This window comes from Hyla sarda, chromosome 5 (genome assembly GCF_029499605.1).
Source record: "Hyla sarda isolate aHylSar1 chromosome 5, aHylSar1.hap1, whole genome shotgun sequence".
Lineage (NCBI taxonomy): Eukaryota > Metazoa > Chordata > Amphibia > Anura > Hylidae > Hyla > Hyla sarda.
This window is the reverse complement of record NC_079193.1, coordinates 116385911-116409831: the sequence shown is the minus strand read 5'-3', so window position 1 is coordinate 116409831 and position 23921 is coordinate 116385911. Positions and strand designations below refer to the sequence as shown.

The following is a 23921-nucleotide window of genomic DNA, read 5'->3' as shown; positions in this document are numbered from 1 at the left end:
TCTTTTTCCTATCACTGAGCCAGTAACATACCCACTTGCACACATTTTCCCCCTGCCCAAGCATTCTCATTTTATGTACCCATCATTTATGTGACACAGTATCAAGTTGTTTGGAAAAATCAAGATATGACATCCAGCGATTTCCCCCAGGTCCAGTCTTGAGCTCATGTTGATATGGAGTCATACATTTATTTTTATCAAGATATTCCAAAATAGCATATCTTAGAAAACCCTCAAACAATTTACATACAACGTAGGTTAATCTAACAGGCCTTTAATTCCTGGGGTCACTTTTTGACCCCTTTTTTTTTTTTTTAATTACTTATTTTTATTTTACATCACAAAACAGAACAGACAAAGTTACAAACCATGCAGTTATACAAGACAAAACCGAAATATAAAATACAGGGTTCTATTTGTTATCCTATATCTCTCTATATTAATCATTAACAGCATAGAACCCAAAGGATACCTGTCTTATAGTTACCTATGTACATACCCACTTCATACCCCACCCACCCACCCCTTCCACACAATCCTTATTCTAGTGCCATGGAGAGAAAAAAGAGAAAAAAAAAAAAAAAACTTATTATATATATTTCGTTCTCTTCACTTGGAGATATTATACACCATTAAGCCAGCCTGCCCATATTTGAGAAAACAAGTCACTACATCCTCGATTAAGATAAATCGCCCGCTCCCAAGATATAACTCTTTCCATTTTTAATCGGAATTCCTCTATGGTTGGAGCTTTTGCTTCTTTCCAGTTCCTAGCTATAAGAACTCTAGCGTTAAATAGTAATCTGCTTAAAATAGTTTGTGTAAATTGGCCTAGCTCATGATTTTCAATACAACCCAAAACACACATTTTTATATCTACTGGGACTTTAATTTAAATTTTTTGCCCAATATGTTCCAGTATTTGCCCCCAATAACTCTGTATCTCTGGGCAATTCTACTATAAACCCCTCTACAAGGTCATTAATAAATATATTAAATAGAATAGGACCCAAAACGGACCCCTGTGGTACCCCATTAATAACAGTCACCCAATCAGAATAAGTATCATTAGTAACCACCCTCTTTTTCCTATCACTGAGCCAGTAACATACCCACTTGCACACATTTTCCCCCTGCCCAAGCATTCTCATTTTATGTACCCATCTTTTATGTGACACAGTATCAAGTTCTTTGGAAAAATCAAGATATATGACATCCAGCGATTTCCCCCTGGTCCAGTCTTGAGCTCATGTTGATATGGAGTCATACATTTATTTTTATCAAGATATTCCAAAATAGCATATCTTAGAAAACCCTCAAACAATTTACATACAACGTAGGTTAATCTAACAGGCCTTTAATTCCTGGGGTCACTTTTTGACCCCTTTTTAAATATTGGCACCACATTTGCTATGCGCCACTCCTGGGGAACAGACCCTGTCACTATTAGAGTCCTTGAATATTAAAAATAGGGGTCTGTCTATTACATTACATAATTCCTTTAGAACACGGGGGTGAATGCCATCTGGACCTGGTGTTTTGTCTATTTTGATTCCTTGTAGACTGCACTGTATTCATCCTGGGTTAGACAGGTGACCTGTACTGGGGAGTTTACCTCATCTCGCTGTATTTTACCTGTCATTTCAATTTCCTTTGAATGCAGTGGAGATGAATGTGTTTAATATATTTGCTTTTTCCTGATCCCCGTCTATACCTTGTAAAGGGCCAACACTTTAATTTCTCCATTTATTTTGCGGCTTTTATCTGTGTGCTTTTTTTTTTTTTCTTGGAAGTTTCGGGACTATGTAGTCACATCTGGCCTGAGAGAGGCATCTAACGTCACTTCCACCAGGGTTTTCTGGACCATTTTATATAGGTAGATATGGTTTAAGCCACCTCAGGCAAGAGTAATCTACTGATACAAGCTATCTCTGCTACCATAAATACTCTAGCAAAGAATCCTGATAGAAGAAATATAGAGGGGTCAATAATCTGGAAGTAAAAAGTGCCTAAGCATTTTTACCCTGGCCTATTATCTGTAGCATTATACCAATACTTATGATTTTTTTAGGGAGTACCTATCACAAGCGTGATATATTTTTTTTAATCCTTGCAGTTTACTCCCCCTATTATGATAAGCCACCCCCTTTATTTTTAATATTTTTTTTGTTTTCTACCTTGACATTGTTCTGAATCTTCTGCTCAGTCTGTCAACTCCGTAGACAGGAAAGGGGCATTCCCCAGGAGACATGACAACATCTAAGGCCCTGTTGGGGAGAATTTCCTCCTTCACTTACACTACATATAGCCAGAACAGTTCAGTGTGAGATGGGCTGTGATTGGCTGTTGCCACACACACCTCCTTCAGCTCTCAGCACTGAACTGTGCAGTGTGTCAGCAGAAATATTTAGCACAATTTTCAGCACAAAATTAGCACTTAACACTATAGGCATCTTGACTCTACAGTCTTGCTCAGCTCAAAGGGGAAGGGATCTGAAAAATTCAGCACTATACGCTGTGCTAAGGTCCCGCCTGCATTTCCTGACTTGTTTCTCATATACTGCTCCTTGAGACAATCTGCAAGCAGGACTGCATACAGTACCTGTAGCAGGAACCCTGGTGGCCAAACTTTTAGGGGTTAATTTGAAGTTTTCCGGTCATTACCAAAAACTTTTTATATAATGTAGAAAATAACATTTTTGTATAATATTTGTAATATACTCTGGTAAAAAAAAAAAGTATATTGTTGACCCTGCTGCTGTTGCTTGTGTGTCTCTGTAAAGAGACCAAATACAGTAAGTGTGGATGGACGAGCAGGGCTCTGTGAAGTGAGGCTCTTGTGACATGCCCCCAGCTCACACCCATCAGGATGATTGACAAGCCAGGAGCCTGCACAGAGCCCTGCTTGTCCTGCCCTCACTTCCTGTATAAAGTCTCCTCACAGAGACACACAGGCAGTAGCTGCAGGGACAGCATTTTTTCACCTAAAAAATGTGCACATTTTTTAACCAATGTATATGACAAATATACATATAATGGGTAGAGATGAGCGAACTTTTAAAAAACTTGATTCAGCAAATTTGCCGAATTTTTTGAAAAAAGTTAGGTTCGATGTGAATTTATTTGCGGCAAATCTATACTAAAAGCTTACAAAGAGTCTTAAAGGGGTGTACAACACTTTGCTGTGTTCTAACACACATATGGAATGTGCTGGGTTAGTGAACCAATACTATTGTTCAGAATAACATGCAGATTACCAGCATCAGGAGACCATATAGTGGCTGAATGACACAGCATGGAGGTGTTGGCAGGATGAGGAGACCATATAGTGGCTGAATGACAGTGTGGAGTTGTTGGCAGCAGGAGGAGACCATATAGTGTCTGAATGACACAGTGGGGAGGTGTTGGCAGCATGAGGAGACCATATAGTGTCTGAATGGCACAGCCAGGAGTTGGCAGTGCATGAGTAGACACTAGGCCATCACAATCCCTAAGATTACAAGATGAATTCTGACATTTAAACCGAAGATTTTTGGTAGCTAGTGCTACCATAACAAAAATGTTATTCCCAGTCCCAACAGCATCAGTAAACCATATATTGCCTGAGTGGCACAGCCTGGAGTTTGCTGAAGCTTGAGGAGAATGTATAGTGTCTGAATGGAGTTGGCGGCAGATGAGGAGACAATAGGGCCTCACAATCTTGAATAATAAAAGATGAATTTTGAAATTTCAATTGAAGATGTATGGTACCTAGTGCTACCATAAACATTATATAGGTAATGTCCTAGGCTCAGCAGCATCACTAAACCATGTACGACATATGACTCATACAGGAGCAGGCAGCAGCATGAGTACACAAGAGGGATTCACAACTCCTAACTTTAAAAGGTGAATGTTGAAATATCTATTGAAGATGCATGTTAGCTTGTGCTACCATCCAAAAATTTAAGGCCCGAGCCCAGAAGCATCAATAAGCCAAGTAGTTCCTGAAACAAAGTCAGGAGCAGGCATCAGCAATACACCGGAGGGTTTCAAAACCCCTTACATTGAAAGATCAATGTTGAAATTTCTATTAAGCATGTATTTAGCTAGTGCTACACATCCAAAAATGTAAGGCCCAAGCCCAGAAGCATGAATAATCCAAGTAGTTCCTGAAACACACAGTCAGGAGCAGGCATCAGCAGTACACCAGAGAGTTTCATAACCCCCTTACATTGAAAGATCAAGCTTGAAATCTCAATTAAGCATTTACGTTAGCTAGTGCTACCATAACATATTTGGAGTTAATATCCCAGTCCCAGTAGCATCAGAAAAGGATAAATTGGCTGAACTAGACAGCCTGGAGGTGGGGAAAGCATAAGAAGCCAATGTAGTGCCTGAATGGTACAGCCTGAAAGTGGCTGAAGCATGAGGAGACCATTGAAATACAATAATTTTTTATAGAAATCTAAGATTTTGAAATTGAGCATTTTGAAATGGAACTTTTCACTCGCAAGTTTTAGTGTCCCGGGCCCCGGCTTGTGGGTAAAAAGGACCTAATCTAACAAGGAGTCACATGTCAATGACAGAGCCTGGAGGGGGCATCAGAAGGAGGAGACCATACAGTGTCTGAATTGTACAGCCTGGATTTGGCTGAAGCATGAGGAGACCCCAGAGCTTCACAATCCCTAAGAAAAAAAGACAAAGTTTGAAATTTAAACTGAAGATTTTGGGTAGCTAGTGCTACTATAACAAAAAAAATGTATTCCCAGACCCAGCAGCATCAGTAAACGATATATTTGCTGAATGACACAGCCTGGAGTTGGCTGAAGCATAAGGAGACCAAATAGTGTCCGAATGGCACAGCCTGGAGTTGGCAGCAGCATGACGAGACCATTGAAATCTTTGACTTTTAAATTTAAGATTTTGAAATTGATATAATGGATTTAGTAATTGAAATGTCTCTTCACTGCCTGACAAACTTATTGCGTATATGAGGGGAGTACAATATGCTTCAGTTCGCTTAAAACAGTATTTGTCTAGAACAGCAGCAGGTGTGTACTATTGGCTGTCCTTTCACAGTATATAGACCTTTGACAGATTAACAAGTACAAAATAGTACACTACTTAGATGTAGGTATGTGGTATGCATTAATGAGGGCAGAAAAGTGTGCTACAGTACGCTTAAAAATACTTATTTTTACCTGTTTCCCAGATTACAAAATTCCTTTATAATGAGAAATTGTCAGAATATCAGCTGACATTCAAAATAATAAAATGATATACGTTCTCTGAAGAAAAGGATCCTTCTTTAGATGACGATATGAGGATTGTGTGTTCCAGTGACATTAGCTCATCAAAGGAACAGGAAAACATGATACAACTTAATTCTGCATCTGAAGAACCACAACAAAGAATGAACGACTTAAAGCCTACTGGAACTGAGGAACTTCAAAATGGTAAATCTACCACCTTGGATAGTCAGTCAATTCTAACAGCTGGTGGTCAGTATCCACAGTTCCCTGTTTCTGCTAGTCCTAAGAATAAAAGATGAATTTTGAAATTTCCATTGAAGATGTATGCTACCTAGTGCTACTATAAACATATATAGGTAAATCTTCACACGAGCAGTAGAAGTCTGGCACCACTAATGTAAAAGGATATACGAGAGCATAGACATAGTGGATAAAACACCGCTAATAAATGTGTCTGTCCGGACAATGGTTGCTGTGGGTAACGGTTTGGCTCTTATCAAAGAAAGTCCAGAGATGCAGCACATTCATAATATATAGAAAAGAATGAAGAGAAAGCACTCACCGCAGCCAAAATTACGACAGAAGAATGTAGATTTATTCTAATGCTTGGATACATTGGGTAGCAAGACTGACAGACACACAGGGAACAATGGATGGAACAGGTGAGGCGGTGGCAGAACAAATGGGCGGCAACCGCTTTCACGCACTGAGGCGCTTCCTCTGTCCCACACTTACATCATCATGTCAGAGGTGGAGACTTTATGCAGTTGCAACTGGGCGTTACTAAGACTTAAGTGCAACACTACAGGTGAGGAAAATACAAAAAGTAGAAAATACAGGGTGGGCCATTTATATGGATATACCTTAATAAAATGGGAATGGTTGGTGATATTAACTTCCTGTTTGTGGCACATTAGTTTATATGAGGGGGTAAGTTTTCAAGTTGGGTGGTGACCATTGCGGCCATTTTGAATCCAACTTTTGTTTTTTCAATAGGAAGAGGGTCATGTGACACATCAAACTTATTGGGAATTTCACAAGAAAAACAATGATGTGCTTGGTTTTAACGTAACTTTATTCTTTCATGAGTTATTTACAAGTTTCTGACCACTTATAAAATGTGTTCAATGTGCTGCCCATTGTGTTGGATTGTCAATGTAACCCTCTTCTCCCACTCTTCACGCACTGATAGCAACACCGCAGGAGAAATGCTAGCACAGGCTTCCAGTATCCGTAGTTTCAGGTGCTGCACATCTTGTATCTTCACAGCATAGACAATTGCCTTCAGATGACCCCAAAGATTAAAGTTAAGGGGGTCAAATCGGCCGACCTTGGGGGCCATTCAACTGGCCCACAACGACCAATCCACTTTCCAGGAAACTGTTCATCTAGGAATGCTCGGACCTGACACATAATGTGGTGGTGCACCATCTTGCTGGAAAAACTTAGGGGGACATGCCAGCTTCAGTGCATAAAGAGGGAAACACATCATCATGTAGCAATTTCGCATATCCAGTGGCCTTGAGGTTTCCATTAATGAAGAATGGCCCCACTATCTTTGTACCCCATATAACACCATACCATCAATTTTTGTGTTCCAACAGTCTTGGAGGGATCTATCCAATGTGGGTTAGTGTCAGACAAATAGCGGTGGTTTTGTTTGTTAACTTCACCATTCACATAAAAGTTTGCCTCATCACTGACCAAATCTTCTGTGTAAACTGAGGGTCCTGTTCCAATTTTTGTTTTGCCCATTCTACAGCACCTGAAACTACGGATACTGGAAGCCTGTGCTAGCATTTCTCCTGCGGTGTTACTATTGGTGTGTGAAGAGTGGGAGAAGAGGGTTGCATTGACAATTCGACACAATGGGTAGCACATTGAACACATTTTATAAGTTGTCAGAAACTTGTAAATAACTCATGAAAGAATGAAGTTATGTTAAAACCAAGCACATCATTATTTTTTTTTCTTGTGAAATTCCCAATAAGTTTGATGTGTACATGACCCTCTTCCTATTGAAAAAACTAAAGTTGGATTCAAAATGGCCGACTTCAAAATGACCACCATGGTCACCACCCATCTTGAAAAGTTTCCCCCCTCACATATACTAATGTGCCACAAACAGGAAGTTAATATCACCAACCATTCCCATTTTATTAAGGTGCATCCATATAAATTGCCCACCCTGTACATTGCAAAAAAGCTCACACATTAAAACCATTACTAATACAGCTTGTGAATTAATGGATGAAAAGGTGCCCATTTAGTTTTTATCATTTAGACCTAGAGGTCCGAGCACATTTGCACGGATAATCCTACGGGCTTCTTTCTCCATTAATACAAGGTTATGATCTCCCCCATTAGGGGGTATTTCAACTTTCTCAATCCCTGCAAATTTGATTATAGATAAGTTACTGTCATGAACATTTCTGATATGTGCAATAAAACGGGACGCTCCCGTGTTCTTTAATTCCTATTAACAGTTTCCTTTTGGTTCTACCTATGTAGTAATACTGGCATGAACAAAGCAGACAGTATACCACATGGGTAGTTTGGCATGTTATTAATTGATCCACTGCAACCATAATTTCACCTAATCTTGCTCAGGTTATGACTGCAAATGTTACACTGATGACCCTTTTAGTTCCCTATTGGGTTGCTATCCAGTAACCAATTTTTTTCAACATTTTTTGTTTTCTCCTTCTGTAAATTTTTTTAAAAAGGAACCTAAAGTTTTATTTCTTTTTTGAGTAATGATAGGTTCATAAACAGTTAAAGGTTTAAGATCATTATCTTCCTTAAGAATAAACCAATTTTTCCTGATGATATTGTTTTGTTCATGGGGGAATTCTGAAACGCAAACATAACACTTTCCTGGTTATTGTTAAGAGGCGACTGGATAAATCTTTAGCTTCCTCCAAGAATTTCTCCCTGTCATTATTTATTTGTTTTAACCGAACAAATTGGCTATAGGGGATGCTTCTTTTTACGTGTGGAGGATGAGAACTGTTGAAATGGAGCAGTGCATTTCGTGATGGGGCTTTCTTGAATGATGTGGTAACAAGGGTGTCATTTTCTGCCAAAATCTGGACATCCAAAAATTCTAACTTAATGCCACCAATCTGGTGCGTGAACAACATGTTAACATCATTAGTCACATTTAAGTAATCGACGAAGGCAGCAAATTCATCTTCTCCTCCCTCCCAACCCCGCCTCACCGCTCCGCCTCACCTGTACCATCCATTGCTTCCTGTGTGTCTGTCCATCTTGCTGCTTGTATTCAAGCATTGGAATAAATCTACATTCTGCTGTCATAATTTTGGCTGCGGTGAGTGCTTTATCTTCATTCTTTTCTATATATTATGAATGTGCTGCATCTCTGGACTTTCTTTGATAAGAGCACCACCGTTACCCACAGCAACCATTGTCCGGACAGACACATTTATTAGCTGTGTTTTATCCACTATGTCTATGCTCTCATATATCCTTTTACATTAGCGGTGCCAGACTTCTACTGCTACTGTTTGAAGATTTGCCTCCCTGAACTTTATAATGTCTGAGGCACGAAATGTAGAGAGCTCTATGACTTCATATTCAGAGACAATTAACATGTGCTATTAACACATGTAGAGCACAGGCGGGGGCGTTTTTTACAGCTTGTGAAGCACAAGATGAGTTACAGGTGCTTAGCACCAAAACCCTGCAATATAAGATTAACTCCTTTTCAGATAAAGAAACCAGATTCTTTTGGACAATTCAATCTCTTACTGCTAACTCAGAATGCAAACGTACACCTAGAGGGTTGTGGATTAACAAATCTCCTTCACAGTATGAACACAACCCAGAATTCTTGGCCGCTTGGAATGAAGCTCATATGCTACATTCACTGAATTTGCAACATTTTATTCTGATACAAAATCGCAAAGAATATGAAATGGTAACTACCGTTGTAACTAACTGTGTAAAGCAAAATTTGAATTGAGAACACGCTGAGAACACGCTTGACGGAGTTTAATACTTTTTTGCAAAATCTTGATAAAAAAATGTTGCAGCTACAAACTTCCCTGAAAGATGTGAAACGTGACAAATATATGCGTGACGAGAGATTTCGAATCAGGGAATATATTCACCTGGGCTAAGAATAAAATAACAAGTGAATCCACCAAGTCAAAACGCTATGGAAAACCACAGAATGTGAACAAGGGCCAAAAATATTCCAACTCCAAAAAAAGACATGCCACCACTGACTTCCTAAATACGGAGTCAGATTCCAGTGAATTTGAAGATCAAAATAAAGCATTGATTTGTACTGTGCAGACCATCAATAGTTACAGCCAGAATAATTTTTTAGGTGCAGGACCAGACGTGGAGGACGTAAGAGGAATAGGAGATTGAGGACACAAATCTGCACCATGGAGAAGCAAGCACAAGAAAATTGTAACATGGAATCAGCAATGAAAGACTCTCTAGTGGTGAATTTGACGGATATCACCATTAGCAACCAATGCCTGTCAGCCTTGGAGAAGGGTTTAAATTATTGATTAACTGAACCATTTAATTATGAGGACTTCAAAATAGATTTTTTCAAGGCAGTTCGGAGACTAAACCTTAAAAAACTTTTTGCAAGTAGTAAGAATAAAGATGTGTGTAGCATCCTATGAATGTGAAACTCCATGTTCAATAGGAACGTTATGGTTTTCTATCACCAAAGAATATACACAATGGGGGAGATTTATCAAAACCTGTGCAGAGGAAACCTTGCCCAGTTGCCCATAGCAACCAATCAAATCACTTCTTTCATTTTTAACAAGGCCTCTGCAAAATGAAAGAAGTGATCTGATTGGTTGCTATGGGCAACTGGGCAACTTTTTCTTTGCACAGGTTTTGATAAATTTACACCAATATGAGGTCGATTGTACTTAAATTCTTGCTGAACTCTCCTGGGCTATTTTCTCTCTTTTGAGGATTGTGAAAGTGGGAATTCTAACTCTCCCTTTGTAGGTGGCAATAAATCACTTTTTAACCCCCAAATTGTCCCAGGCAGCTCCTTGGACATTTTCAGCAAGAATGTACTTAGAAATGAAAGCCCTAATTTACCCTGGGCATTCACTCAACCTTACTAAAGATGAGCACACTGCCCTTAACCCCTTAAGGACTCAGCCCATTTTGGCCTTAAGGACTCTTATATTTTCTAAGGACTTTTATATTTTCATCCACAGACTAGTATGAGGGCTTGTTTTTTGCGCGACCAGTTGTCCTTTGTAATGACATCACTCATTATATCATAAAATGTATGGCGCAACCAAAAAACACTATTTTTGTGGGGAAATTAAAACGAAAAACGCAATTTTGGAAGGTTTTGTTTTCACGCCGTACAATTTATGGTAAAAATGACGTGTTCTTTATTCTGAGGGTCAATACGATTAAAATGATACCCATTATTATATACTTTTATATTATTGTTGCGCTCAAAAAAAATCACAAACTTTTTAACCAAATTAGTACGTTTATAATCCCTTTATTTTGATGACCTCTAACTTTTTTATTTTTCCGTATAAGTGGCGGTATGAGGGCTCATTTTTTGCGCCATGATCTGTACTTTTTTTTGATACCACATTTGCATATAAAAAACTTTTAATACATTTTTTTATAATTTTTTTTTTAATAAAATGTATTAAAAAAAGTAGGAATTTTGGACTTTTTTTTATTTTTTTTCGTTCACGCCGTTCACCGTATGGGATCATTAACATTTTATTTTAATAGTTCGAACATTTACGCACGCGGCGATACCAAATATGTCTATAAAAAATTTTTTTTACGCTTTTTGGGGGTAAAATAGGAAAAAACGGACGTTTTACTTTTTTATTGGGGGAGGGGATTTTTCACTTTTTTTTTACTTTTACTTTTACATTTTTTTACATTTTTTTTTACACTTGAATAGTCCCCATAGGGGACTATTCATAGCAATACCATGATTGCTAATACTGATCTGTTCTATGTATAGGACATAGAACAGATCAGTATTATCGGTCATCTCCTGCTCTGGTCTGCTCGATCACAGACCAGAGCAGGAGATGCCGGGAGCCGCACGGAGGAAGGAGAGGGGACCTCCGTGCGGCGTTATGAATGATCGGATCCCCGCAGCAGCGCTGCGGGCGATCCGATCGTTCATTTAAATCGCGAACCGCCGCAGATGCCGGGATCTGTATTGATCCCGGCACCTGAGGGGTTAATGGCGGACGCCCGCGAGATCGCGGGCGTCGGCCATTGCCGGCGGGTCCCTGGCTGCGATCAGCAGCCGGGATCAGCCGCGCATGACACGGGCATCGCTCCGATGCCCGCGGTTATGCTTAGGACGTAAATGTACGTCCTGGTGCGTTAAGTACCACCTCACCAGGACGTACATTTACGTCCTGCGTCCTTAAGGGGTTAAAGGGGTATTCCAGGCCAAAAATTTTTTTTTATATATCAACTGGCTCCGGAAAGTTAAACAGATTTGTAAATTACTTCTATTAAAAAATTGTATTCCTTTCAGTACTTGTGAGCTTCTGAAGTTAAGGTTGTTCTTTTCTGTCTAAGTGCTCTCTGATGACACGTGTCTCGGGAACCGCCCAGTTTAGAAGAGGTTTACTATGGGAATTTGCTTCTAAACTGGGCGGTTCCCGAGACACGTGTCATCAGAGATCACTTAGACAGAAAAGAACAACCTTAACTTCAGAAGCTCATAAGTACTGAAAGGAATACGATTTTTTAATAGAAGTAATTTACAAATCTGTTTAACTTTCTGGAGACAGTTGATATATAAAAAAGTTTTTTCCTGGAATACCCCTTTAAACTTGTTTGAGTCACAACATCATGTGATAGAGAGTTCCCTAGTCTCGTTGCTCTTACAGTAAAGAATCTCTGTCTGTGATGATGGGGATACCTTCTTTCCTCTAGACATAGAGGATGCTCTCTTGTCACGTTACTACTCCATGAGTGGTCTGACTAATGATTAATACAGAGGCAAAACTATATCCTTGTCTCAAGCCTCTATGCCTTTCTTGATACATCCCATGACTTTGTTAACCTTGGCAGCTGCTGTCTGGCACTTATCACTAAAGTTTAATTTATTGTCCACTAGTATCCCCAAGTCCTTTCTGGAGAAGTTTTACCTAATGGCTTATTATTTCGCACATAGTTGAACATTTTGTTTTTACAACCCAAGTGCATAACCTTACATTTATCCACGTTATACTTAATTTGCTATATCTGTGCCCAATCCTCCAGCTTCCCCTCTGTAATTGTATTATCCTCCTCTATTGTGATCACCCAGTTTAGTGTCCTCTGCAAATATAGAAATTCTACTCTGTAATGCCTCTACAAGGTCATTAATAAAAATATTGAAAAGTAGTAGACCCAGTGCTGACCCCTATGGTACCCCACTTGTAACTGTCACCCAACCAGAGTAAGTTCCATCATTACTCCTCCTCTACTTCCTCTCACTGAGCCAGTTGCTAACATATTTACATATATTCTCCCCTAGTCCCAGTTTCCTCATTTTCTGCACTAAAATGTTTTGTGTGGCACAGTATCAAATGCCTAAGAAAAGACCAGATATGAAACATCCACAGCTTCACCCTGGTCCAATCTATATCTGACCACCTCATAGAACCTGATCAGATTAGTCTGACAGGACCGATCCTGCATAAACCCATTTTGGTGCTATGTTAGGTTATTTTCATCAAGATATTCCTGAATGGCATCTTTAAGAAAATCCTCAAAATTCTTACCCACAACAGATGTTAAACTTAGAGGTCTATATTTCCCAGGATCCCTTTTTGACTCCTTTTTGAATATTGTTACCTAAATATATTCCTGTCAGGTCTCTATGCTGAATACTCTGGACTTCATTTCAATAAAATATCTTACCATTAAAACTGTTTTTAGTGACCATAACATCAGCCTGCAGATTCAAGGAGATCCATCCCTTCTCCATCCTAGAACCTTTCATTAGAGTTCTAGATAATAACATCTTTAAGTTAGATCCTAACTTTTTTCCTCAGGTTTCTTCATCCTTGGTCCCAGAACATTGTTGTTCTGTCTTTCTGTGCCAACTCCATTAATGTCTGGCAACTGATATAACCTAGGCGGTTCCGGTTCACAGATAGACAGACTTTTAATGGACTTAGGAACAGCCTTGTTCACATTGAAAAAGGGACATGCTTCCCAAAGCGCGTCTGTTATAAAAGGCATTTTAAATAAACTTGAAGCTTTTAATATCTTATTTGGATCCTTTACCTATGTACCTTCAGAGCGGTTGCACCAACTGACCTGGCGTTTTACCTCCACCTGAACGAAGTACCCTGCAAGCTATTATCCCTCACAGCATTGAAATTGATTCATTTGCCTTGTTGAAACAGCTGCCACGGCCCCAAATTAACCTATTCAAAGCCACATCTAATCCACTAAACCATCAATCAGGTATCCACACTGGGGAAGCTCTGATGATGTACGGAATGTCCAGAAGCACTTTTATCTTTAAAACTGCTATTCTTATCTTGCTGAGCAAGCGGTAACCTGCACCGTATGCCACTCTCTGATTTTTTTTCTTCAAAAGGTCAAAACCCCTTAACGACCACGGACGTAAATGTACGTCCTGGTTTGGCGGGACTTACCGCACCAGGACGTACATTTACGTCCTGTGTATGACCGCGAGCATCGGAAGGGTGCTCGCGTCATACACGGCATGTTCCGGCTGCTAGCACCAGCCGGGGACCCGCCCGTAATGGCCGACATCGGTGATCGCGCGGATGTCCGCCATTAACCCCTCAGATACAGTGATCAATACAGATCACGGCATCTGCGGCATTGCGGTACTTTGATTGGATGATCGGATCACCCGCAGCGCTGCCGCGGCGATCCGCTCATCCACCATGGCGGCCGGAGGTCCCCTCACTTGGCTCCAGCCGTCTCCCGGGGTCTTCTGCTCTGCTGAGATTGAGCAGACCAGAGCAGAAGATCACCGATAATTCTGAGCAGTGCTATGTCCTATACATAGCACTGCACAGTATTAGCAATCAAATGATTGCTATAGATAATCCTCTATGGGAACATAAAAAGTGTTAAAAAAAAAAGTAGAATTTTTTTTTTTTAAAGGGAAAAATCCCCTCCCCCAATAAAAATGAAAATTGTCAGTTTTTCCAATTTTTACCCCAAAAAGCGTAATAAAAAAACATATTTTGTATCGCCGTGTGCGTAAATGTCCGAACTTTCAAAATATAATGTTAATGATCCCGTAAGGTGAATGGCGTAAACGTAAAAAATAAAATAAGTCCAAAAATGCTGCTTTTTTTGTCACATTTTATTAAAAAAAAATTTTTAATAAAAAATGATCAAAAAGTTCTATATATGCAAATGTGGTATCTAAAAAAAAAGTACAGATGACTGCACAAAAATGAGCCCTCATACCGCCCTATATACAGAAAAATGAAAAAGTTATAGGTGGTCAAAATAGGGCGATTTTAGATTACTGATTTAGTACAAAAAGTTTTAGATTTTTTTTAAGCGGTACAAGAATAAAAAAGTATCTTCCCATGGGTATCATTTTAATCGTATTGACCCACAGAATAAAGAACACATATCATTTTTACCGTAAATTGTACAATGTGAAAATGAACCCCTCCAAAATGTGCAAAATTTTGGTTTTCATTAAAATTTCCTCCCTAAAAAATTTTTTGGGGGGGTTCGCCGTACATTTTATGGTAAAATTAGAGATTTCATTACAAAGTACAATTGGTCACGCAAAAAACAAGCCCTTATATGGGTCTGTAGATGGAAATATAAAAGAGTTATGGATTTTAGAAGGCGAGGAGGAAAAAACGAAAACTCAAAAATAAAATTGGACTGGTCCTTAAGGTGAAAATGGGCTTGGTCATTAAGGGGTTAAGTTCTATTCCATGAGTGCATTTTTCCCTGTTGTTATCTCTATTTCCAGAAATTTCTGTTTCCCGCTTCCCTAAAAAACTAACCCCAGGTACCTTTTGGTACTAACTCTTTCACTACAGGCAGCTAAAAAGATTTATCCCAGTTCCCCCTGGTTCTTGATATCTCTGCAAAATCTTTAATGATACCCATCACCTTTGGGATCTTGTTTTCTGTGTTTTTCAAGAACAAAAGGAGATAATCTGTATAGAGCAGAATTTTATCCTCCAACTTTTAGCCCAAATCCCTTAATTTGGGGCGCTCTTCTGGTCATAACTGCAATAGGTTTAATATATATTCGATATATAAAACAAACAAGAAGGGAAAGTGGGCATCCCTGATTTGTTACTCTCGAAAATGAGAATAGTTATCAGCACCCCATTAAAGAAGTCCCATGACCGATCAGTACAGGAAAAAATGTATCCACTAGCCACAGGATAAGGGATATGTTTTAGATTTTAGGGGGTCCGAGCACTGTGGCCCCCCACAATCCTCTGTACGGAGCCCCGGCAAACACGCCCCCTCCATATATCTCTATGGGAGAGCCGTTGAGCTGACTTTCGCTCTTCAGTACAGATATATGGAGAGGACGTGGCGGACCCTTCTTGGGCCAAGGGTCGTGATGCACCACTCTGTGGGAGAGCTGGGGATACGTTTTTTTTTTACTGATAGGGCATGATGAGACTTCTTTAAAGTGTTACTCTTGTTAGAAACAACTTTTTTTTCAATTTGATACCTCCTTAAATCTAAGCATTTTCCTAATATACTTCATTTAAAAATGTTATTGCTAAAGATGTGAAAGAAATGTCTAAAAACATGGCCACTAGAGGTCTCTGTCTTTTGAAATTTTTATTAACAAAACCTGGTATCTATGGCTCTTTGGTCCTGACAATGAAGAAAGGGACTGACATTCTGAAGGGAGGGGGAGTGGGGGTGTGGATTTTCTCTCTCCTCTGCTCACTTAGTGCATCAGTGCAGCTTTCAACTGTGTGAGAACACCTGTGAGATCCAGACAAGATGCAGACAGCTTGCAACCTCTTCAGGAGAAGCATTCACATGTAAAGTGACAAGCAGTACAAGGTTCTAAACTATTTATATAGAGCATGCATGTCTGCATTATAGTTATATAGACCATGCATTTAGACAGAAACCTGTAAAAATGTTTGTGCAGACCTCATGACGGAGGAGAAGAGGAGAGGAGATGATTGTACTGTAGGGGAAATAAAGCTTCTGAGAGGAAATCAGAAAGACTCATTACAGGAATATATAGATCAAAAGGTATTTTACATATTAACACATGCATGTTATTATGCATACAGGTCTTAGGGCACATTACAACACTGATTTAAGCATTTTTTTTCTTACTAATGACAGTAACGCTTTAATAATAATAATACTGGCTTCTGGGTTATTGTATAACAGTTTTATCCAGCTGATTAAAATGGCCCCCATATCAAAACCTTGCAGTGTTTTCCACATGAACCTCCATTCCAACCTGTCAAAGGCCTTCATTGCATCCAATGACAGGATGGAACATCACCTTCAATCTGAAGGCTGGCCTGCACTCTAGCCAGGTTATCCTGGATTGATCGGCCCCGGATAAAGCCCAATTGGTCTTATTGCACTAAACTCGGAGCAACCTTTACCAACCTACATGCCAGCAATTTTTTTTTTCGGAATCAATATAAGTCTCACCTCAATCATTGATGTGGGGAGACCAGTACTGTTCAAGGATTCATTAAAAATAACAAACAGAATTGGTAAAAATACTTCCTCCCTTTCTGTGAAAACTTCTAACTGAATACTATCAGGACCCAGGGCCGATTATCCCAAAAACAAATTGAGCGCTGATCTAAGCTCTTCAATGATTATCGGTCTATCTAGTTTTACCCTCTGCGATTCTGACAACCTAGGCAACTCTGTTTCAGAAAGGATCCTATATTGCTCTCCGATGTGGGTTTCTTCTGTTTTATATAAATTAGAAAAGAAGGCCACCACAGTTTCCCAAACCTCTCTAGGGCACAATGTTACCTCCTTCTCAGCTGTTTGAATACTACATATTTCATTGTTCCCATTTTGTGTTTTAATAATATTTTCAAAGAGACTACCTGGTCTGCTCCCTCCCCACCCCCTCAAAATAGTAGTTCTGTCCTAGAAAGGATTTTTGTTGAACTTTCTCAAGTTTAACATTTGCATATTTTACCTGACATTCTTCATACATTCCTAGGTCCCTTGTTCTTGGCTCTCAGCAAAATCTACCTCAGCTTAAAGGAGATCAGCGGTGTATAACACTTATGTCCTATCCGCAGGATAGGGGATAAGTGCCTAATTACGGGTAATCCTTATGCTAGGACCCCGCACGATCTCCTGTATGGGGCCGCGGCTCACCGTGGCCGACACGCCCACTCCATGTATCTCTATGGGAGAGGCGGAGATGAAGTGTTCATGCAAGTGTTGTACACTGCAGATCTCTTTTAAGTTACCTCCTCTATTAGTTATTTTTCTGTTGCACCAATCTACTGAGATGTTGTTCTCAATTTGGTTGTGTTTTTCTTTCTGTTTACCCCATGGGTAATACACGAGGTGTTAGTATGCAGTCTTTGTTTTTTTTACATTTTTTTACAGTCTTTTCATGCGGAATTCCTTCTTCTTATAGTTTACCTCCCGAAACAGAAGGCTTTAATTGTGTCCCATACTATTTGTATGGAAGAAGAGGAGCCATTAATCTCCCAACATTTCATTATTAGTTCTTTAATCAGATCCAAAATGTTTAACCAGAGTGAGATAAAGCAGAAGTTTATGCTACTGTCCAGGTTTTCTACCTTTAATTTTATATCTGTCACCACAATTAGATGGTCAGAGAGGGTTTTTGGTAGGTTATTTTCTTGGTCATGCGTATGCCCTTCTTATTACAAAAAATCTAATCAATGAGAGAAGCAGACTGAGTAGCAGGAAAAAAAAACTCTCAACCCGGATATAATTGTCTACATGCTTCATTCCATCCCAGTTCAGCAATCTGTTTAGCTAAAGGTGTTTGAGATTTTATCCTCCCATTACCATGCCCCACTCCGATCATTATCTGGGTCCTTGACACAATTAAAGGTAAATTGTCTCCCGTTCACCCACACTAAACCGAATACACCAGGTTATAGTGCGGGTGAACAGGAGAGCGATGCGGGCGCCCAGTCCCCCTGAATTTCTGTGCTGAATTGCGTGCTGGAGGCGAGCCTCCTGGCTGGATTTAAATATCTATGTTCGCTGGTCACGTGAACGCTTGTCCCTACTGAGTGCTCATGTGACCATCGACCATGAATATTCAAATCCCGCCTCCTTCACAATAGCTTCCAGTACTGGGGACTTTGCCACAGTGTTGTCTTCCCTGGAGTTATTGAGCTCCTCTTCAATTCCCTGGCTGGACACAACTTGTGCCATGAACTTGGTCCCACTGTCCCTCTGCTTCCTGCATTTAAAACACTTACATCGAGTAAGAGGCGTTCTCATTGATACTTCCTGGAAATCAAATTTTTGGTGAATAAAATTCCCTGTTTTCAACATCGGTCATTAAAATGAGGTATATAAAAGGAATTGGGCTGAAGAAAATGGCTGATCAAACATTCGGATAAAACACAGCTTAACTTATTTAATGTCAAATGATTTCCTTTTCTATACAGATGCTTTGACCAATGTGCATTGTGTTGTGAATATCTGCTTTTAAAGCAGGCTGTGAGAGAGAGAGGCCCAAACTAACTCAACAAAACATTGTTAATATATACAGGGAATTTTGATATGGCCACCACATTTTAACCCCCAGATTAAAGTCAGGTAATCAATTAAGCGGCCATAGCAGACCACCTAAAAAGCATTGAGGTCTGTAAATAGAAGTCTATTATCAAACAATTAAAATATTGGCTTAAGATGGTCAAAAATTTGGACCGAAGAAGCTTCAGTGACCAAGAGCAGAGGTGTTTATTAAGTGATCCTATACCAGCTACCATGGGCCTCATTGGGGGGAACTAACTTATGTATCTTATGATAAAGAAATACAGCTGTCACTAGAGGCTCCACCATAATGTAGATGTAATGAAAGAGTACCAGGCTGGACTTTCTCCTCCACTAATTTAAACATGTGTAACTACAATGTTGTTGCTGCGGCAGGGAACACGTTTCAAACACGTAACAAGTAACTCTGTAGTCCGCTACTGAAATTGAGCAGTCTACAGTTATTCTGTCCCTTAGTTGCATGGGACTTCTGGTATTTCCATAGACCACTTGCTTTAGCATCGGGTTATAGAGTTGCCAGGAGTTTTAAACATGTACCCTACCATCATTCCTACCAACATTCTAGTTAAAATTTAAAGGTGTATTCCAGCCATAGACCTATTATCCCCTATCCAAAGGATAGGGGATAAGATGTCTGATTGCGGGGGGCACACGCAATCTCTGTGCAGCACCTGCATTCTCAACATGTCCCATAGACATGGATTTAGGGGGAAGGCATGACTGCGGCCCCCTTGCGATTAAACATCTTATTCCTTATCCTTTTGATAGGGGATAAGATGTCTATGGCCGGAATACCCCTTTAAAATATATATATATATATATATATAATTTCTATTTTTATTTTGCCATTTTCAAATAAAAGAACAAAATAAAGAAATAGGAGCAATCACATAATGCACACAAAATTTGTCGCAGCCTCACTCAATAGGCAAACATAAGATGAGTAGGTTGAGACAATTAAATGGCGTTAATAAGAAAAAATACTGTAAGGGTGAGATACCCAAAATGCTACAGACAAGTGCAATAAACAGCACGTCTGTCAAAATGGCCTCTTTAGCTCCACTCTTGAAGAATGAAGACAGACCACATTTAGTCTTGGCAACATAGCCCACAGTGACACACACCCACAAGCACCCAACCCCTATTGAATACAGTGGTCCCTCAAGTTGCAATATTCATTGGTTACAGGTTGCCCATTGCATGTTTTAAACATTATATCTTGAGGCTATAACTCTATGTAAGCCTGGTAATTTGTTCTGAAACCCCAAAAATGTCATCTAAAAATAGGAAATAGTGAGAATTTAAGAAAAATAAGTAGATAACTAATACAGATAAAGCAAGTCCTTATCTATATAAAAGAAAGAGCTTCTGGAAGCTTTAAATCACTGTCTATGAGGACATGGGCGTCTTCAGAATCTTGTACAATGCACACAATGTCCAAAAAAAAATCTAATGGAGCTACCCTCACTTTGTGTACAAAGTAGCTGCTTACCCTGGCACAGATGAGTAGTACAGATCACAGTACAGTTGGAGGCATTTATGTTCCTGTAAAAGCTTTAAAAGGTGACATTGATGGCTATTGAGTCTATGAACAGCTGACCACTACCATCCCTTACACATGGAATCGAAAAGAAGGGCTCCAGCCAAATACACTAATAATTTGCCATTCTTATCCCCCTACCCAAAAATAGTGGCTTAAGATAGTCGACTCTAGGTTGACCCAAAGAAAGGGTCACAAGGACCCCTATGCAGCAACCTATACAGCAGGTAACACAAGCCACAAACATAATAACACGACTAGAGTATACTAGACTTGGATCTCAGGCAAGTCGCCATGTTTGGTCAGCTGGGTAGCTTCTGCCCAGGAAATTACATCTGCAGGTGAACTGACGAAATTGGGGGTTGCATAGTCCACCAACCGCAGCAGTGCTGAATAAAGCTTTGAATATTTGTAGCCCTTCTCTCACAGATCTGCCAGTACTTCCTTAAATTGAGTACACTGCTTTTAAAGCTGAGAAGTCTGGATAAAGGGACAGCATGCTTTTGTTAAAAAGGACTTCACCCTTTTCCTTCACAGCTTGCAATATATCATCTTTGTCCTTGAAATGTAATAAACGAGCCAAGAGGGGTCTAGGTAGGCCATCTGGAGGAGGAGGGTTGGCAAGCACACCATATGCCCTCTCGGACATAGCAGGAGAACAGTAAGAAAAGAGAGAAACTTTAACTAGGCCTCCAGAAATGCAACTGGATTCGGACCCTCACATTTTTCAGGAAGGCCCACAATACACACATTATTCCTCCTCATGTTATTCTAAAAGGCATCTGCTCAGTCCTCCACTGGTTTAATTTGCCTCTAAAGGGTGCAGTTCTGGTCAAGAATGGGGTGCAGGGTATCCTCAACATGAGACACACCTTTCCACCTCAGAGGTTAGCTCCCTAATTTTGTGTGTTTCATGGCACAGTGTAACAAAGTCTTCGTTAACTTTAAAGATCATCAAGATTTGTCCATTGTTAATGGCCACCAACACTTCAACAAACTTATGATGAACTGTGGCAGCCGAATACTGTAACCATTCAGGGGTGAGAGTGCAAATGCATCGGGCTCATTGATTCCTCAAATGTAGACAGGGGGCAGTCTGAAGAAACGCTACCTGACCCAGGATGGTATCTGAAAAACTGCCCTAATCTCTACACAACATGAGCTTGAACTGATAAAAGAGAACAAAAGAGGTAAACACTGCCTGGAGCATGCCCTGAGTCCTCATCAGAGTGATGTTTGGGATCTTTGCCCTGTGATTCCTTTGCCCACCTGTTCTGTCCCCCCAGCTTCTCCCACACCTGTCCCATAGGGATTGCACAGGGAATTCAGCAGATAGTCATCCTCCACAGAGTGGGAACCACACTGTTGAAGGTCTGGCCCAATAAGGGATTATGAAGACCCAATGTGTCTAGACATTCTTAATGGGGCAGCACCCACACAGCAGTAGCCCGTCCAGACTGCAGCAGAAGTTCCAGCAAGGCAGAGGTGCCCTCCAGTATCTCGTTTGGAAAAAAAAAAATGTATGGCTGTCACAACATGGCAAAAAAAGGGGGAAAATGGGATTTTGTTGTGAAAATGAAAAAGAACATATAAAAGCTATATAAATTGGATATCACCATAATCTTACTGATCCATAGACTAAATATAACATCATTTTTACCACACTGTGAATACCCTAAAAAGAAGCCCCGCATTTTTCTCAATATTTTGTAGTTTTTCACAAAACACTGCATGAATTTAAATTTACCACTAAAAGTACAATATGCCAAGATAAAAACAATATATAATTTGTGAGGGTACATTACACGAAGAAAATTACAACTAACCCCAAATACCTCAGAAAAGTAAAAACAGCCTTTGTCCAGAATGACAAAAAAAAAATGCTCTAAATGTTCTTTCCTTAAAGGGGTACACCGCCACTAGACAGCTTATCCCCTATTCAAAGGGGATCGTGGTGGTCCGGCCTCTGGGACCCCCTGTGATCTCCGTGCAGCACCCAGATTTCTGAACATTGTCATGAATGGAGGGGGTGTGGGGCTCCTAGATGCCGGACCCCTGCGATCAGACATCTTATCTCCTATCCTTTGGAGATATAGTATATTGGAGATTTATTAACCCCTTAAGGACTCAGCCCATTTTGGCCTTAAGGACTCAGACAATTTAATTTTTACGTTTTCATTTTTTCCTCCTCGCCTTCTAAAAATCATAACTCTTTTATATTTTCATCCACAGACTAGTATGAGGGCTTGTTTTTTGCGCGACCAGTTGTCCTTTGTAATGACATCACTCATTATATCATAAAATGTATGGCGCAACCAAAAAACACTATTTTTGTGGGGAAATTAAAACAAAAAACGCAATTTTGCTAATTTTGGAAGGTTTTGTTTTCACGCCGTACAATTTCTGGTAAAAATGACATGTGTTCTTTATTCTGAGGGTCAATACGATTAAAATGATACCCATTATTATATACTTTTATATTATTGTTGCGCTTAAAAAAAATCACAAACTTTTTAACCAAATTAGTACGTTTATAATCCCTTTATTTTGATGACCTATAACTTTTTTATTTTTCCGTATAAGCGGCGGTATGGGGGCTCATTTTTTGCGCCATGATCTGTACTTTTTTTTGATACCACATTTGTATATAAAAAACTTTTAATACATTTTTTATAATTTTTTTTTTAATAAAATGTATTAAAAAAGTAGGAATTTTGGACTTTTTTAATTTTTTTTCGTTCACGCCGTTCACCGTACGGGATCATTAACATTTTATTTTAATAGTTCGGACATTTACGCACGCGGTGATACCAAATATGTCTATAAAAAATGTTTTTTACGCTTTTTGGGGGTAAAATAGGAAAAAACGGACGTTTTACTTTTTTATTGGGGGAGGGGATTTTTCACTTTTTTTTTACTTTTACTTTTACATTTTTTTACATTTTTTTTTACACTTGAATAGTCCCCATATGGGACTATTCATAGCAATACCATGATTGCTAATACTGATCTGTTCTATGTATAGGACATAGAACAGATCAGTATTATCGGTCATCTCCTGCTCTGGTCTGCTCGATCACAGACCAGAGCAGGAGACGCCGGGAGCCGCACGGAGGAAGGAGAGGGGACCTCCGTGCGGCGTTATGAATGATCGGATCCCCGCAGCAGCGCTGCGGGCGATCCGATCGTTCATTTTAATCGCGAACTCCCGCAGATGCCGGGATCTGTATTGATCCCGGCACCTGAGGGGTTAATGGCGGACGCCCGCGAGATCGCGGGCGTCGGCCATTGCCGGCGGGTCCCTGGCTGCGATCAGCAGCCGGGATCAGCCGCGCATGACACGGGCATCGCTCCGATGCCCGCGGTTATGCTTAGGACGTAAATGTACGTCCTGGTGCGTT

The 23921-nt window shown here is 39.9% G+C and overlaps 1 protein-coding gene across 4 annotated transcripts in view; it reads left to right on the top strand.

Moving 5' to 3' along the window:
* TRIO (trio Rho guanine nucleotide exchange factor) overlaps positions 1 to 23921 on the top strand; it is a 748009-nt gene that overhangs the window by 396372 nt on the left and 327716 nt on the right. The gene's annotated exons all lie outside the window — the stretch shown is intronic.